This window comes from Equus przewalskii, chromosome X (genome assembly GCF_037783145.1).
Source record: "Equus przewalskii isolate Varuska chromosome X, EquPr2, whole genome shotgun sequence".
NCBI classification, from domain to species: Eukaryota; Metazoa; Chordata; class Mammalia; order Perissodactyla; family Equidae; genus Equus; species Equus przewalskii.
Window position 1 is genome coordinate 6,408,143 of NC_091863.1, and position 18,894 is coordinate 6,427,036.

The 18,894-nt window shown below is 42.1% G+C and overlaps 1 protein-coding gene across 21 annotated transcripts in view; it reads left to right on the forward strand.

The window, feature by feature from the left end:
* Positions 1 to 18,894, forward strand: part of TBL1X (transducin beta like 1 X-linked) — a 210,793-nt gene that overhangs the window by 127,646 nt on the left and 64,253 nt on the right. The window lies entirely within an intron of this gene.

An 18,894-nucleotide genomic window follows, 5' to 3' on the forward strand; every position in this document is an offset into this window, starting at 1 on the left:
ATGGGGGGCCCAGCATTCTGTCCTACCGTGTGTCTGGGATGGCTGCTCCAGCTCCTGCCATCATGTCCACCTTCCAGTCCCTGAGAAGGAGTAGGGAGGGCAACTTCATTTGCCTGTAAGGACACAGTCATGAAGTTTCATATTTGATTTCTGCTTATAGCCATTGGCCAGAACTGGGTCATATGGAAACTTATCCTTTTGGGAGGAGTGTGGCCCTCTACCCACATAAAACCCACGTGTTTTGTTCTCGAAGGATAAAGGGGAAAAATGGGTAATGACAGTCTAGCTGACCTTACCCTCATCCCTTCCTTCACTCTAGTGGGGAAGGTGGCATTACTAAAGCAATCATACGTTAGATGCAAAATCTAGCCTGTGGGACAGAGAGCCATATATGGTGCAGTGAGAGCTTCTACAAAGGGCCTCTCTGTCCCATCTTTTGAAGCCCAGCTTTGAGAATACTTCTGTCTCTTGGCCACCACTTCCTCTGAGTTTTAGCCAGCTGACCAAAGGCCTCTTTCTTTGTCCACAAAATAGGAATATGATCTATTCTGTGTTACAGAGATTACAGGAATAATGAAGATGAAAGGTAGAGTTTGTGTGGCCTTTCCATCTGAGGTCAGAGACAATCTAATGCAGTGTTGGGAGTTATCTTTTCACATGAATGAGTGTTGTTTTGTTTCACAAGCTTCTTGTATAGGAAAGGACTTCATCTTCTCTCTCCTTGATACTTCCCCACTACATAACACATTGCATAATATTTGCATGCATTGAGCTCCCCCCCCCTTTTTTTGGTGAGGAAGATTGGCCCTGAGCTAACATCTGTGCCAGTCTTCCTCTATTTTTTGTATGTGGGACACCGACACAGCATGGTTTGGTGAGTGTTGTGTATGTCTGTGCCTGGGATCCAGACCTGTGAGCCCTGGGCCACTGAAGCAGAGCACACAAACTTAACCACTATGCCACTAGGCCAGCCCCTGCATACATAGAGCTCTTGATGAACATTTCTGTTCTCTGGTCGTTTACATTCACTTCGTCTCTCAGTGTAACACATCCAGCTGACCAACAGATATTTATTGAGCACCTTCTGCGTTGTGTCAGGAACTCTTCTAGGTGTGGGGAATGTGGCAGTGAACAAACCAGACAGAAATCTTACATTCTAGTGGGTAAAAATATGTGCTGTGTTTGGGATGTTGGATGTTGTGGTGCCCCAATGAGAGCACAGGGATCACTGTGACGTCTCCATTTTGTTGGACTTTATGATTGCCAGAGGTCGGCAGTATTGACCAAAGCGCAGACACTAACAATCATACACCCCCAGAGAAGAAGACAGTAAAAGTGTTGAAGGATTGATTGAATGTTCTTAAATGTTATTATGGTATATTTGAATGATTTGTTTCTAATTCTGAACCATGTAATTAGAAAACTAAAGTTCACGTAAATTCTTGTGTGTTTTCAAGAAATATGTAAAACACCACTTTCCTTTATATAATAGTACCTGGTTGGGGGAAAAAAGACTATTTAGTGTACCTTTGCTGATTAGAAAGATTGTAAAGAGAAATTGATTCCTTCTGGAGTTTGTGTAGAAATGAGCAAACATAAGGATTTTCCCTGGGCGTGATCTCTCTTAAACTACTGAGAAGTTTGTCGGCATGCAGGCTGAATAGTGATTTAGAGGAGAATTGAGCTGATTAATAAGAAGGCCCTCATTTGGTTTTAATAACATGTTCTGACCCAATAAGGAAAATTTGGACTGTGTTTTCTTACAGTGGCAGTGCTGTGAAAATTTATGCAAATGGGGTACTTTTATTATTACTAAGGCTTTCATAGTACTTTGCTGTCCAGGGAGCTTTGTAAATCATTATAATTATTTTTTCCCGGTATATTGGTTCTAAATACTCCTCTTGACCTGCCACAGCGAATTTCCATTCAGTGAGAATCATAGCGTTAAATGGAGGTTTGTGCCCTGTAGAAATTAAGAAGAGAGACATGCAGATAGAGCCAGCCCTTGAGGTTGCAGTGTGTGATGAATTACTTCCTTACGTTTGTGGCGGACTTTATACCCCTGATGTGCACGTGGGAGCAGAACTGTTTATGACAAGTGCTTAAATGGGGACTTCATCCATATGACACCATTTTGACTAATTGAGCCATGAAAGTCCAGTAGGAATGGTACAATGGGGGAGATGGGATGAACAGCTACAAGACACCATATTTTTTATTTCACCTACTAGTTTTTGACTGAATTGGCTAGTTTTTTGGTGTCTGGCAGATATGACTTTTCGTGGCAGGCATTACGATGGAAAAGTGTTGCTGATGATGTGTCTGCTGCATTTGAAATAGATGTAAATCCTTGTAAATCCCAGGCCCGTGCATATGTGTCTGATCACTTTGGTCTTGTTCTTCTCACCCCACCCCCCTGTGTCCCTCCACAAAGCCTGCTCTGATGGTGGACATGGGTGCTGTGGGAGCAGAACAGTGGAGGCCCACGTGCAGAGTGCCCTCGAGGTAGAATAGAAGGTCAGGTTCATTGAGATCTGTAAGGCACAGACCATCCTTGGGTTTTTGTCTTTTGTTTTGTTCCATCTTAATGGAGAAGATGCTCTAAATATAAGTATTTTTGTAGTAATTATGGTGCATTGATAGTGGTATTATCTGACCTGTAACTAATAAAACTGAATGACATATTTACAGTGTTTTAGTCTATTAAGTTTGGGGAGAATATATTTGTTTCCACTGGGAACTGATCTGTGGAGACTGAAGGAGTGGGGGTATGAGAGGTATTTTTTTGGGACAGTACTTTTAGAAAAGAGAAATGTTAAAGCTCTCTGGATCGCCAGCCTGGGAAGTCAAACTCCCTGCATTGATGCCCTAACAATGTGAAGAGTCTTGGAATTCTGGAAAAATATACGCAAGGTTGGGTTCCTACCAGTAGAATGAAGATGTCTTAGGAGCAGAAAAAGAGGTTACACTTGTATAGAACGTGAAAACTGGCAGCAGAGAGAATAGGTAAGTAAGGGGATAGAAGAATGGGTTTGTGAACCTGGGCACTTGGCACCTGGGACTGGATAATTCTCAGTGGGGGCTGTCCTCTGTGTAGTGGATGTTGAGCAGCATCCCTGGTCTCCACCCACTCGATGTCAGTAACCTTGCCCGCAACAGTTTTAACAACCAAAAATGTCTCCGGATGTTGTCCGGTGTCTCCAGGGTGTGGGGGGTGTGAGTAGGGCAACATTACCCCTAGTTGAGAACCACTGGGATAAAGGATCTTGGGTCTTGCATTTGGAGGGTGCATCAGAAATGTAAAGAAATCATTGGAGCACATTCACGTAGGTCCTTTCATGACAATACATACTGGATACCCAGGGAGCCCAAGAGACGAAGAGCAAACCATTCCTCTTGGGGTCAAGAAGCCTTTGACTTGATGATCTCCTGGAGGAGGTGGAGTTGGGGACAGGATAAGGGACTAAAACCAAAGAATCGACATTATGTATTTTTAAATTTTATCATATTTCACAGGTATATATCTCGCTTTGCAGATGCCTACATTTAGGAAAAAAAACTTTCATAAATGAATTTCTGTAAGCTAATTAATATATGCAGCGAAGTGGAGAACTTACTTATGGAGGGCGGGCCCGTGCCTTTGCTTGGAGGAAGACTCCCAGCCAGCAATTTCCCCCAGTGGTTCCGGCACCATCCACACTGGTAGTGTATCTGGCCTAGTTTCTAGTTCTCTTGTGTAAAAGCTTAAGGAAACCCGCACAGAAATCTCATTTCTGCATCTCTCTAGATTTCCACCTTTACCCTGAGTCTTCTTGGTCATCTTGCCCACACCTAATCCCATGACTTTTATTAAAATGACTCACACTTATTCTGTCTATAAAGCATTCAACTTCATTCCATGAAAACCAGCAGCTGGCTCTGTGTGCGCTCATACTTTGTCAGTTTGTGTGATACCTAAAGAAGTTGGTAGTTACAACAGCAAGGATGGCTGAGCGAGAAAGGGCTGGAGGAATCCTGGACCAGCTTTGGGAGACAGCGTGTCCAAGGTGGGGGAGGAAGTGCTGGGTGGTTCTAAGCACTGCCCTCCAGCTGGGAGCATCCACCCCTGTGCCTTGGGCAGCAGTCTGGAAGTTTCTTCCCCAGAGGAAGTGAAAAGCAGGAGAAGTGCATGTCACGCGTACCTGGGTGCTCCCTTGCCCATGCTGTGCACACGTAAGTCAGTGCCTGGCAGGCACCAGCAGGCTCAGTCGAGGGCAGCAGCTGGGAGTGGCAGAAGCCTTTCCGAGAGCTGGTTGCCATTTATCTTTTTATGGTTAGACCTTACAGTAAAGAGCGAAGTCTAGTAATTACATATGTGTTGGACTAACTCGGTTGTAACTTTTATGAAATGACCATATTAAACTCTTACATGTAGGCGACATGGGGATGCTCTGCCATCTGCTCATAACTGTATAAATTTAGAGGGATGTGATACCACACAGCTTCTACTCCACACCCACTTTATGGTTGTCATTAACACTTATCATAAAAGCCCTGCAAGACCCGAAAATGGCCCATGAGTCATCAGGAAGAAAATATTCCCCTGCGTTTTGGTGTTGGGTACATCTTATTGTAGTCTGAATTTTCTTTAAGTTTATATATTTGGCTGTTCGCTCATGTGTCCTAAGCTATTTATTAAGCTTCTTTCTTGTGTCGGGCATGAAGCTGTGCTTTGTGGATGCAGAGGGTGAGCTAGACAGCCTGCAAGCTCAGCGTTGTGGAGGCAGAGGCCCCGGCCCCGCTGGAGCTTGATGGTATTTGGGAGACCAGTAGCAAAGAGAGAAACAAACAAGAGACTTCGATGCTAGTAATGCATAGTGTTAATGAGATGAACGGGGCTACATGACCGAGTGGCTTGGGGTGGAGGGGTTCCATGTTAGAGGTAAGAGGCCTCTCTGAAGAGAGACAGATGCGTTGAAGTCTGGGGAGGCAGCTGGGAAGAGCTGGGAGAAGAGAGTTCCTAGCGGAGGGAACAGCACATGCAAAGGACAGGCAGCAGGACTGAGCTCCTGGGAATTGAGGGATGAAATGGAGGCCAGGCCAGCATGATGGGAGCAGGCGGCCGACAGGGAGATGAGATCCGAGGTGTGTGCGGGGAACGCCGTGCAGTTCCTTGCAGGACGTAATGATAATGGTGATGAATTTGGATTTGAGACCCTCCTGTGGCTTCCTACAGCAGTGACAGATGGCTGGCTGTAGGGTGGGAGAGGGACTGTAGTCGCTCCAGGTGGGTCCCAGGCAAGAGTCAGTCTCATTTTCTACTAGTGTAGCTCAGAGGAGCCAGGGAGGATAGCACAGATTCGGGACACTTCAGCGGAGAGCGCCAGTAGACATGCAGCTGCCCTGGTTGGAGGAGCGAGGGTCTGCCACGTGACCACTGAGTGGAAGGCAGGTGTCATTTACTCCGACAGTCGGCTGGAGGAGGGACGTGTGGGTGTGAGTGGGTTCCACTGTGGACACGTCGTGTTTGGGATCCCAGTTAGACCTCCGAGTGGACATGTCATGCAGGTGGGTCCAGGATGACCCTGGGAGGGGCCAACGAGGACCCGAGGCGTGCATTTGGGGTTCAGATAGAGCCAGGGACTAGATAAATTCACTGGGAAGATGGATGGTGCTGCCATCCTGCCCAGAGGCACTCAACTTTGCAGCCAACAGGAGGTGCCCAAAGGTCAGAAAGATGCTTTTCGGAAACTTAAAGTGCCCGAAAGGGTTCCGAAGTCATTTGATAACCCCTTGTATTTTTGTAGAGACTTAAGAGCTGTAGGAGATGAGAATTTAGTGAGCCTGCCATCTGGAGACACTGAGAGAAAACGCATTCATATCATCTTCTTGAATAGCTCCCACTAAGGTTATGCTTACACTTCCTTTTTGTCTGACTTGGCAGCTTTCATCTGAGGTGGCAACGAGTGATTCAGCCAAAGTTAACTAGATCTAAATACCTGCTCTTTTTCTTGGGCTTCTAGAGTTTCTGCTAACGACCACAAGTACAGTCCTGAGCATCGTATAACAGCACAATGTGTTCATTTTTTTCGAATGACTTTTATGATTAACCTTGATTTAACAAGAACTTCTATCCCATTTCCCAAAGATTAATATGAGTTTAATTAACCAAAATGTGTTATTGTGCTCCCAGTTAGCTAAATTTTCTAAGGACGGAAACTGGCCTAAGAATTTGTAGGTTTGACTAACATTCAAATATTCCAGAAACTACCACGATTCTGTAATTGGTTCTAGAGTATGTCTTTGCTCCACCAGGAAATATCTCAAAATGTCACCTGTGAATTTGGAGATAACTGAGTACATTTTTTATTTCACATTTAAGGATTTGGCTTATGAAAAGAAAGCAGATAGTTATTCTTGACTTGATTCTTGACTTGCTAGATTCAAAATAAATTGGCTGATGCCCATTTTAACTGTTAGAACCATTTTGATGTTTCCAGATTTGTCTTTAACCAACAGCAGGTTCTTTGGAAGAAATAGATTTGCATTGAAGGTTTTCTTTGAGATCTGCTTTATTATGGCAAAATATATGTGACATAGAATTTACCATTTTTAACCATCTTGCAGTGTACTGTTTAGTGGCAGTAAGTATATTCACCATCCCTCTCCAGAACTTTTTCATCTTGCCACATTAAAACTGTGACCCAAGTAGTGGTAACTCTCCTCTGTTCCTCGCTCCCCCAGCTCCTGGCAACCACCATTCTACTTTCCATTCTCTATTTTTAATTACTCTAGGTACTTCATGTAAGTGGCACCATATAATATCTGTCCTTTTGTGTCTGGCTTATTTCACTTAGCATAGTGTCTTTGGGCTTCATCCATGTTGTATCATGTGTCAGAATTTCATTCTTTTTAAAGGCTAAATAATATTCCGCTGTACGTATGTACCACATTTTGTTGATCCATTCATCCATCAGTGGACGTCTGGGTTGTTTCCATCTTTGGGCAATTGTGAATAATGTTACTGTGAACATTGGGGCGCAAATATCTGTTCCTGCTTTCACTTCTTTTGGGTGTATACCTAGAAGGGGAATTGTTGGGTCATATGGTATTTCTATGTTTAATTTTTTTAGTAACCATCATACTGTTTTCCTGAAGGTTCGTTCTGAAGTAATCTTTGTGAAATATGATAGAAATGGAATCTAACTTTGACTCTTGTTTATCTAACACAAGAGTTAGGGAACTATGGCCAGCAGGCCAAATGTAGCCCATTGCCTGCTTTTGTACGGTCAACAAGCTAAGGATGGTTTTTACATTTTTAAATGGTTAAAAAAATCAGAAGAAGAATAGCAAGTCATGATGGATGAAAATTCTATGAAATTCAGATTTCATTGTACATAATTAAAGTTTCCATGGAACACAGCTGAACCTATCGATTTATGTATTGTCTATGACTGTTTCTTGCTACAAAGGTAGAGTTAAGTGATTCTCGGTTGAGTAACAGAGACTATATGATCCATGAAGTGGAAATTATTTACTCTTTGGCCCTTTAAAAACAAGTTTGCTAACCTCTAATCAAACAGGTTAAAATTATAAGAAGTCACACAAACATATTTATATCTGTTGACTGCTCTGCCCGTGGACGTGTCCCAATAGATACATCAAGCTGACCACCCAATTGATCATGCTGTTCTAAACCTCATTTCTGTCACTTTTTCCCATTTAAGCATTGATTCTTGTTGCTTAAGCCCCCAAGGAAACTTCCTTCAGTGGGAGATGCAGTGTGAAACCCTCTTTTGTGAGTTTTGAAGACTTACCCATTTCAGATACATTTCCTTTTCTGTTGCCAGTTCCAAAATTTGGATCCCTCTCCTGTCTTTTAAGGAACTCTCTCTTTCCTTTGAATAGGAAGTCAATCTCTTTATAACAGGGGAACCAAATTAGGAAGATTTCTAAAAATTCACTTACTTTTTGGGGGTGGGGGAAGGAAGATTAGCCTTGAGCTAGTATCTATTGCCAATCTTCCTCTTTTTTCTTGAAGAAGATTGTCACTGAGCTAATATCTGTGCCAATCTTCCTCTATTTTGTATGTGGGATGCCACCACAGTGTGGCTTGATGAGTGCTGTGTAGGTCCGTGCCCGGAATCTGAACCTGCAAACCCTGGGCCACCAAAGCAGAGCATGTGAACTTAACCACTACACCACCAGGCCAGCCCTGCACTTACTTTTTTATACACTAATTTTTGGACAAGCTTTGTACCCTACTAAAAGGCACTGTCTGCTATTTTTAATCTGTGATATTTCTATAAAACCGTGTAAATGTCATACTGGGAACTGTAGGGTGTTTTCAGCAGTTTTTTGCAAAGAGCCTTTCTGTGCAGTAAGGGCTGTGTGTGACTTGTGAAAAGTTCTATTCACACGCCCAGAAATCTGAAATAACATCGGTTTCCTCTGTTTAACATCATCTTTCATTTTAACAACATCTTCAAAATATCATTTTATGGTAACACTTTATTCAGAGTGTAGGATGTTGTTGGAAATATCAACCCCAGAGCTTCTTCATGTACACACTCAACTCTATTACAGGTACCTACATAAGGATGCACTTAATGTATTATTTTATTTAATTCATGAAGGTGATCTTAGGAACTGAGAGAAATCTGAACAGGCTGGAAGGAAGTCAGGCTAAGCTTAAACTAGGAAATACACTTAAATTCTATTCTTCCTATATTTAGTTTTTATACGAAATGAGATGTTTGCATTTCCTCTTTTTTAAATTGTGTTTGAAATTATATTTGTGCAAAGAAGAAGCTTATTGCCTGCTAGACTGGTAAAATGGGATCAATAAAAGAGAAAAGAGTGGGCAGATAAAATCATTTGGTAAGTATAGCAGGAAGATGCCAGTCAACATGCTGTGCAAGAATTTCAGTGTCTACACTCAGTCTCATCTGATTTTTTTTTTAAACCCTATTCTTTTTTCCTTTCTCAAACATGCTTGCTCGTTTAAAAATTCAGTTGTTTGAGAACCAAGTAATATGTTTCCATTTAAGAAAACCATGGAGAAATGTGATTATGTTCCATTTGAAATGAAAACTTCATTCACTTCCACTTTTACTTGAATGGCTGTTTTAGTCCCTTTTAAGAAACTGCTCAAATGTATTCCTTTGGAGGAGGGACTCGGGAAAATGTTTCTAGGTTCATCTTGGCTTTTTTGGGGGTGGGTGGGTGGTAAAATACACATAAGATTCATCTTGTTTTTATTTTATTTATTCATTTATTTTTTTAAAAAAGATTGGCACCCGAGCTAACATCTGTTGCCAATCTTTTTTTTCTTCTTCTTCTTCTCCTCCTGAAAGCCCCCCAGTACATAGTTGTATATTCTAGTTGTAGGTCCTTCTAGTTCTGCCATGTGGGACGCCACCTCAGCGTGGCTTGATGAGCAGTGCTAGGTCCGCGCCCAGGATCTGAACCGGCGAAACCCTGGGCTGCTGAAGCAGAGCGTGCAAACCTAACCAATCAGCCATGTGGCCAGCCCTTGTTTTTATTTCTATTTTTTAATCTGAGAGAATGATTACTAGAACAAAAGGAACACAGCAGCCTTCCAATGACCGGTGTTTGCAGTGATTCCCATTCTGTGATTATAATCATAACTGTTATTCCTTACAAGCCTACATGTCTGGCTCTATGTGTATTTGAATATGTGAATTTGTGTGGTGTAGTTATAAAGCTCTATGCTCATTTAGTGGCACAGAGAGGCTAAGTTATTCACTGAGGCACCCACCACCCTCAGTGAGGGATTCTGGGATTTTGCCGAGGTCACTCCAGGGCTACACCGCTTCTCAGAGAGTCTGCTGGCCCATGTGGTAAGGGAGACGCCACCTTTCCCAGGCACTGAGTGTAATTTCTGGAAAACAAGGGCATGTTGGAATCCAGAGAAGAGAAAGCCAGCTTAGACTGGGGATAAGTACAGTGTGATTGAAACGGGCAAGCAAAATACAGGCAAGAGTTTGACCTTGAAGGCAGATGCAGACTGGTAGAAGAACCAGCATTTTTTTATCTTTCGTTTTTAAGAGTCCCTTAAAAGTGCCAGCTAAAGATAGGCATTGTGGCGGCAGTGGAAAGCTGATGGCATTTCGGGCCAGACCACCTGAGGTCACTTCCAGGTTCTAGCCTCCCTGGCGATGCGCTCTCCAAGTCTCTGAGATACTGGAGGATGGTGACGATGTGGGGACAGAGCTGTGGTGAAGACCCTATTTGTGTAACTTTGAAGCACGACACAAGTGCTCTGTGTTTCTCTTTCTACCCCGTGTGCACACTTCAACATACATATTCCTGATGGGGCGAGACAAGATTCCCCAGAGTATTGTGCGTGACATCGGCACCCGAAGCTCAGACTAGACAGCCAGAGGGGAGTGGCCGTCAGAAGCCCACAGGAGTCTGGGAATTCTGACCGATCAGCAGAGGTTTGACTCATAGACATTTTTAAAATCATGTGCTCTTTTTTCTGTCTCGAGATTCAGTCGCCCTTTCAGATTGTAGAAAAACACGAGTCTTTTTGACAGACATCTGACCAGACCCCACACTGGCCCTTACTTCCATGAGCTCTCTTGTCTCCCAGTGTCCCCTGCCACTCGTTTACCGAGCTCAGGAAGCCCGGCCTGCCTTGTGGGGTTTATGTCAGAGTGGTTTTCAATTAAAAGATAGATTTCTTGATCATGCTTCAAGCAAATTGTCTGAAATATTTGTCTCCCTAAATGATTTCATACTGCGAACTGCCTTTTGTAGCCACCACACATGAGAATAAACTGGCATCATTGCAAATCAGCCACATGAAACCGAGGAAGAAGAAAAGGTAACTATTTAGCTGTTGTGTCCGAGAGAGCCCAACGGTGTGTCCTTCCAGCCCTGTCTCCAGGGATCTGACTGAATGCACCACACGTACAATTTAGCAACGTCCAAGAGTAGGAAAGGGCCCGGAGGAATCAGAATGCTTACAAAGGTAGCAACATTCATTTTATGAATTGGAAAATGTATATGTTCAGTAGCTAGGGTCGTGTGAAATTGGGCCTGATGTGAGAACGCACAGTTAAAGCACACTGTACATATTTCACTACAATTTTACAGTCATTTATAGTAATAATGATTGTTGCTTATGATTTTGCAAATTGCCATACCAGTGATGGAATAAAGGAGGCATTCCATCTTCAAGGCAGATCAACTGACAGAGTAAGAATTTTAACCGGAATTAGGATATGTAGAAATTGCATAGGTTTTACTCCTAAAAAACTGGATTCCATGCATCCAAAAAGAAATTCCTTTTCCGTGGTTTCATTTACTCAACGCGCCATACCCTCTGCTGATTTCTTGGTGAGAGGAATGACTCGCTTGGTCATTCTCGTCATCCGTAAATAAATGGTCTCTATAAATAAGATATTCACTGTTGATCTAAGACTCTGTGAGTCTGCATTTGACATAATGGGAGAGATGCAAGCATGAGCAAAATGCAAAACCCGTGATGGCTCCCTCTTCCACCTACAATGTTCTAGACATATAGACTAACTGTAGGAAAGTCTGGTGTGAGTCGGTTGGAAAAAATTAATTACCATAGAAGCTCCAAAAATGTACCCAATTGCTTGTAGGTACAGTACTTTTGCTGAATAAGTTTCATACTAACTCAAAGTATTAAAGATTAACCAAATGAGGAGTTAGCATCATGTGTAATGGGTGCATTTTGTATATGCAAATTGTCATTCAAAGTGTTTGAAAGACTTCTCCTGATACGTTGTACCATCAGTTGCAAATTCCTCTTTATTCCCATTGTGCAAAAATAAATTACTACCTACCTCTCTCCAAATGATTGTAAATCGTGAATTGATGTGATCTGAAATGATGAGAACACTCACTGGCTGTGAAAGCAGTCTAGACTGTTCCCTCAAGCTCTCTGGACCTCAGCCTTTTCGTATACAATGGGAATAACAAGGAGGGCTCCTGTGAGGGTTAAGTTATATAGTGGACATAAGGGACTTTATAAAATGTACACTTCCTGTGCAAATGGGAGGGCACGAAGTTATTTTATATAGGTGAGTATGTAATCAGCCTTGCTGTTCAAGAAGTTTAATGATGAAAACCACTGATGTGTACTTCCCATGACTAAACTAAAAGATTGTGGTTAGCAAAATTTATTTGTGTTAAAAGTAACACACGTGTAGAAACTTCTAGAAGGCTACAGAAGAAGCCTACTGTTAGAGGCTGTCTTTGCACAGTGAGAGTGGGAGGACTTGGAGAGGGTTGCAAGACTTAACATTTTACCCTGATACCAGGATTTCTCAACCTCAGCACTATTGACATTTGGGGCCAGATAATCCTTTCTCTTGGGGGAGATCTCTTGTGTGTTGTAGGGTGTTGAGCAACATCCCTGGCCTCCACCCATCCGTTAGATGCCAGTAGCACCCTTCCCCCTAGTTGTGACAACCAGCAATATCTCCGGACATTGCCAGCTGACCCTTAGGGGACAAAATTACCTGCAATTGAGAACCAGTTAAAATCTCCCCTGTGAACATGTATTACTTATATAATTTTAATGACATTAAAAAAAATTTAACCCAGAAGAATTGAAAACTTAGTCCACACAAAAACCTGCTCACGGATGTTTATAGCAGCTTTGTTCATCATTGCCAAAGTTGGAAGCAGCCAAGATGTCCTTCAGTAGATGAATGGAGAAATAAACTGTGGTATATCCAGACAATGGAATATTATTCAACGCTAAAAAGACATGAGCTAGGAAGCCATGAAAAGACATGGAGGAACCTTAAATGCATATAACTAAGTTAAAAAAGCCAATCTGAAAAGGCTATGTAGTGTATGATCCCATCTCTGTGACATTCTGGAAAAGGCAAAACAATGGAGACAGTAAAAAGATCAGTGGTTGCTAGGGGTTGGGGGAGGAAGGGATGAATTGGGCACAGCACAGAAACTATTAGTTTCAGGGCATTGAAACTATTCTTTATGATACTATAATGGTAGACACATGTCATTATATATTTGTCCAAATCCATAGGATGCACAACACCAAGAATGAACCCTAATGTAAACCGTGGACTTTGGTGATTAAGATGTGTCAATAAGGTTCATCAGTTGTAACGCGTGTACCCTCTGATGGGGGATATTGAGATGGGGGATATTGAGATGGGGGATATTGAGAATGAGGGAGGCTATGTGTGCGTGGGGGCGGGGGGTATATGGGAAATCTCTGTACCTTCCTCTCAGTTTTGCTGTGAACCTAAAACTACTCTAAAAACTAAAGTCCATTAAAAAACAATAATTTTTAAAAGGCAAAAAACAAAGATGTCCTTTCCAAACTCATGAGATGATTCTGTTCAGTTTCACATTTCTGTGACCCATAAAAGAGTTGGGAAGTTTTTCTGAGACTTCTTGCATTTGTGTTCTAAAAGCAGCATCTTCGGGGCTGGCCCCGTGTCCAAGTAGTTAAGTTTGTGCACTCCGCTTCGGCGGCCCAGGGTTTCACTGGTTCAGATCCTGGGCGTGGATGTGGCACCGCTCATCAAGCCATGCTGAGGCAGCATCCCACATGCCACAACTAGAAGGACTCACAACTAAAAATACACAACTATGTATCGGGGAGCTTTGGGGAGAAAAAGGAAAAAAAAATCTTTAAAAGCAGCATCTTAACATACTGTGATGTTTGGATGACCGTCCCAAGGACTCCTGGTGGCAACTGTGTGAGTGTCCCAGGGACCAGAAACCTGTGCTGCAGCCCACCCCATGCTCCTGCTCCCCCTCCACTGCAGTCGTCCTTAGTGACAAAGCACAGACTGGCTTCACTTCTGGACTAAAGCACTTCTTCCTTTGGGTGTTGGTTTCTAGAATCACCCTGATGGTGTTAGGAGGTTGTCTAATTTAGTAATGAGTTATGAGTGCACGACTTAATAAGTCTGACAGGATATTGCCCCAAGGCAGGGGTCAGCAAACTACTGCCCAAAGGTCAACCCAGCCCCAAGCCTGTTTTTGTAGATAAAGTTTTATTGAAACAACCCCATGACGATCATTTACATGTTGTCAGTGCTGCTTTTGAGCTAGCAGAGTTGAGTGGTTCTAACGGAGACAGCATGGCTGGAGAGTCCGAGATTCTTCCTGTTTGGTTCTTTACAGAAGAAGTGTGCTCACCCCTCCTCTGTGGCTCTGGAATTTCCCCTCTTCTGTTGCCAGATCTAGGTATGTCTCCCAATTTTTGAGGTCAATTTCAGAAAAGGGAGCGTTTGTAAATAGAGCAGCCTAACTAGACAGAGAACAGGGAACACCAAGAACATTTCATCGTAAGCGTTTTGGGAGTTCCTGAGTTTCTCTGCGTGTAAGATGCACATCATGTGTACCAGCACGTATTTATTAAAATGCCTGGCTGGTGCACTTTTTCATCAAAGATACAAAACACTATAACTTTTTCTTGTTAAAAAAATGAAAGGAGCCAGCCCTGATGGCCTAGTGGTTAAAGTTCGGCACTCTCCGCTTCGGCAGCCCAGGTTGGGTTACTGGGCATGGAACCACACCTCTCGTCTGTCAGTAGCCATGCTGTAGTGGCAGCTCACATAGAAGAACCAGAAGAACTTACAGCTATAGACAACTATGTACTGGGACTTTGGGGAGGTGGGGAAGGAAGAAGATTGGCAACAGATGTTAGTTTAGGGTGAATCTTCCCCTGAAAATAAAAAAAAAAAAAATGGGAAAGGAAAGGAAAGCTTCAAAGATAAGGGTCCAAAAGAGAGTAGCAATATTTCAGGTTAAAAATAAGTAAATAAATAGAAGAAATATTAGCAGCATTCATGATAGAGGTGCTTGGTAGAACGTCACAGTTTTATGTGGGATGTTGTCCCAGGTGCTGTTGGGGCCACTGTTTGAAGGTTTCTCAAGACACAGAGTCTCAGGCTGAGATTTATGTGGGTTAGCTGGGGTTACAGATCAGCTGTGGGGGAGTGGGGAGCAGAATGGGGCTGAGCCTGGAGCTGCCATGCCTTCTGCAAAGCCATTTCTGCCCCATCCCTCCAAGTCTGCCACCCTGATCAAAGCAGAGCTTCCCCTGGAACACGTCGTCAAGAGCAGAGGCCGTGACTTGTCAGGAGTATATTCCTCAATCCCCTGGAGGCATCAAGTGAACAGCAGCATGCCCCCTCAGTGTGATCACGCGCAGACTTTGAAGGAGCTAATGGTGCGGGCTCCCTGCGGTCTGCTGCAGCAGCCCAGGACCTCTGTGCTGTGTTCCCTTCACTTAGGAATCCCTTCTTGAAGGCAGATCGGTCTCCTCCGTATCTGGGAGTCACTCCACCTTACATTTCCTCTTGTACGACTTCTTCACCTCTAGAACGTCTTCCCCACACTCACTAAGCAGGTAAGAAATGGGAGAAATCACAAAGAAGGAAAACCATAAATTGAACAGAATACATGTATTCAAAGACAATACATGTCAATAATACATGATCAATATATGTAATATATATGAGATATATGTACATACAAACATGTATTCATAGACAGAATATATACTTATTCAAAGTGGGTCTGTTATAGACAGCATAGGGTTTGGTCTTGCTTTTTTATCCAGTCTCACAATCTCAGCCTTTTAATTGGAATGGTTATACCATTTACCATCGGCTATTTGTTTTCTATTTGTACTGTTCTGGACTTTTTTCCTCCTGTTCCTGCATACGTTTGCATAAATTGAGAATTTTTATGATTCTACTTTACTATTAGCTTATTAGCTACACCTCTTTTTTGTAGTGTTGCTCTAATGTTTACAACATGCATCTTTAACTTATCACTGTCTACATTTGGGTGGTATTTCCCCCCATGTGTAAGAATAGTTACCCCTATATGTACCATTTCTGCCACTCATCATTCCTTTGCACAATCCATCTGAGCTCGTTCTCCCCCGCCTTAAAGAACTTCCATTAGTATTTCCTGTAGGGCAGGTCTACTGGCACTGAATTCTCTCTGCATTTGTTTGTCTGGAAAAGTCTTTATTTTGCCTTCATTCTTGAAAGATATTTTGTCTGAGTATAGAATTTTTGGTTGACACATCCTCTCACTCTTTAAAGATTTTATTCCATTGTCTTCTGGCTTGCATTGTTTTGACAAGAAGTTTGCAGAATTTGTTATCTTTTGCCCCTGGATGTATTTGTGTTTTTTTTCTAGCTGCTTTGAAGAGTTTTTCGTTGGTGACTTGCAGGAAATTGATCATGTCTTCTTGGAGTTTTCTCTGGTGTTTATCCTGCATGGGGTTCGTTTAGCTTCTTGGCTCTGTTTTACCTTTTTAAACCTAGAATTTCCCAAACTTGTTCAATCTTGGGATCTTTGCTTTAAGTAATACATTATCATCTCTAAGAACTAGTGTTTCAAGAATGAACACTAAAATGAACCCTAACCCCACTTTGGGAAATGATGATGAAAATCAATATTTATTATTTTTGCATGTTTGTAACTCCATATTATAGTTGTAACTCCATATTGTAGGATTGTAGAGAATTGGGTTACCCAGAAGCTCCTGAGCATTTCCCTGGTAGTATGTAGAGTGTGTAGAGATTATTAGCTTGTGAAAGGGGTACGAGCAGTATCTGTCTGGGTAACTGCCAGCTTTATGGGCATGCTCCAGTAGCAATGATTTTCCCCATCTCAAGTGGAGGTCACAAATTTACCAAACTCTTTTTCTCTCACATTTGTTCAGTAATGATCCATTGACTAGTTAATAAATGCTAAAAGAAAGTTGATGGCACACCCAAGATTACCATCTACGGATAACAGTACTGAAATGTTAATTCCAAAAAACATTCAAAATCTAAATTTTTTCTATAGCCGCTCCACAGCAAATTTTATCATTTAACTATACAGAGTGTTTTTAGAAGGAAAACATTTTAAGATGTTACTTGTTTTTAATTTACAGCTTTCTGGTATGTTTATGACATATATGCTTATTTTTAAAGAACATTAAAGACTGGGCCTTTGGAATTTGTGTACAAAATTAATGTCATTAATTATTAAGAAAACAATACATTTTTTTCTGTGTCATAAATATAACTTTAAAAGGGAAGTGGTCCCTTTGGGGTTGTCTCTATGGTTGACATATAAACAGAGACAGGTACACATTTACTACAGGGGCAGAAAATAATCTGTCTAAATAAGAGGGTATTCCAAGAGTGAGTGTTTTTAAAGATGAGATGATAAGATATGAGGAAGTAATCAATGCATAGTGACTTCTTACCTCACAGTACCCATTTTCCTAGTTGGGTGAGTGAAAAGAGAAATGAGGATGATGGCCTGGTTTTAATTCCCGATGGATAAGGGCTCATCTAGAACTGCCCTACTTCTTGACACTATTATGATATTAAAAGTAACATTTATTTTTATAAGTCATTAGCATCTTGGCACACTTGCATTCATTTTAGTCAAATACTATCATCTTTACATTTCAAGCTTCCAAAGTCTAAAAAAATTCCCGTTGGTTTTATATTTCTCCTGGAGAACACAGTCTTCCACCAGCAAAGCCTGCACTTATTGGAATGCCTAGTGACTGTTGTATTCAAAGTTCATCAGAAAGTTGTCTTTAAAATGTCAACACATTGTTGAAAAGTCTTTCCGAGGGAAATTTGGGAGAGTTGGGCAAACCATCGCATATTGAACATGGAGTATCATCATCTTTGTGGATGCCTAGATACATGGAGGATCAAGATGAAGAAGGTGGTTCACAAAGTTTCTGCTGCCTACGGCTCAGAGCTGTGGGACAATCACGACAGTAGAGTGATGATTTAGTGTGTGTGAGCACCTGGCATGGCACTGTTGTCGGTGGTGCCTGGGATGCATAAGTGAAGACCCATCATGAGATTGTAGGATTCTTTATTTACTGAAAGAATTCAATGAGTTTAAAGCACTTAGAGCCAGGCAGACAATAGGTGCAATTACGTGTTAACTATTATTGTTTTTTAATAACTTTATTTAACCGGGTGTCACCAATCCTGTTGGATTGTGGAACCATTTTTAAGGTGATGCATACCAAACGCATACTAACAATCTGGAAAATATCCTTCTGAAGAACATGCTTTGGCAAACTCTACTTATTTTAAACCTCCAGTTGCTAGGCTTCCAAATTCATTTGGTTCTAGGTTTTCCTGACAGCAACCCCACACATCCTTGTCCCCATTCTATGGAAAATGATGCAGAGGCACTTGCTGAAAAGGCCTCCTGCCCCGGGTATCTTTCCCACCTGCCCTTCACAATGTGTTAGATTCTGAGGGTCAGGAATGCTGCTGGTATGACCTAGCTGGGTAGTTCTGGCTGAGGTCTCTTGAGGCTGCAGTCATCTGACGGCTCAACTGGGGCTGCACCATCCACTTGCCTGGTGGCTCCCTCATGTGGCTGGCAAGTGGTGCTGGCTGTGGGCAGGAGGCTCCAGTTCTGCCCCATGCTGGCTTCTCCACAGGCAACTGGAGGAATTTTATTATACAAATTCGATTCTGTTTTATCAAGAGAGAGAATCAATATTTGTACAGTTAAGCATTTAATTTACGATCAATAAAAATGTATGTTTATCCTTTTGACTTAGTGATCCATATGGGCTATTTGTTTTGTTTTGTAAATTGGGCAACCAAGAAGAAAGTATTATGACAATCTATGAAAATATCCCTTAGACAATTCTTTCTGAATTTAAGATCTGCATGAAAGTGTTATTTCACCTTCTAATATTTCACAATAAAAATCAAGCAGAAGTCATGAAGAGGTGAACTTAGCGATTCTAAAATATGTTCTATTAAAATAAACTTTCCCAACCTTGGAATAATTGACATTTTGGTGTGGATCAGTCTTTCTTGTGGGGAGACTGTCCTGTGCATTGTGGGATGTTTAGCAGCCTCCTTT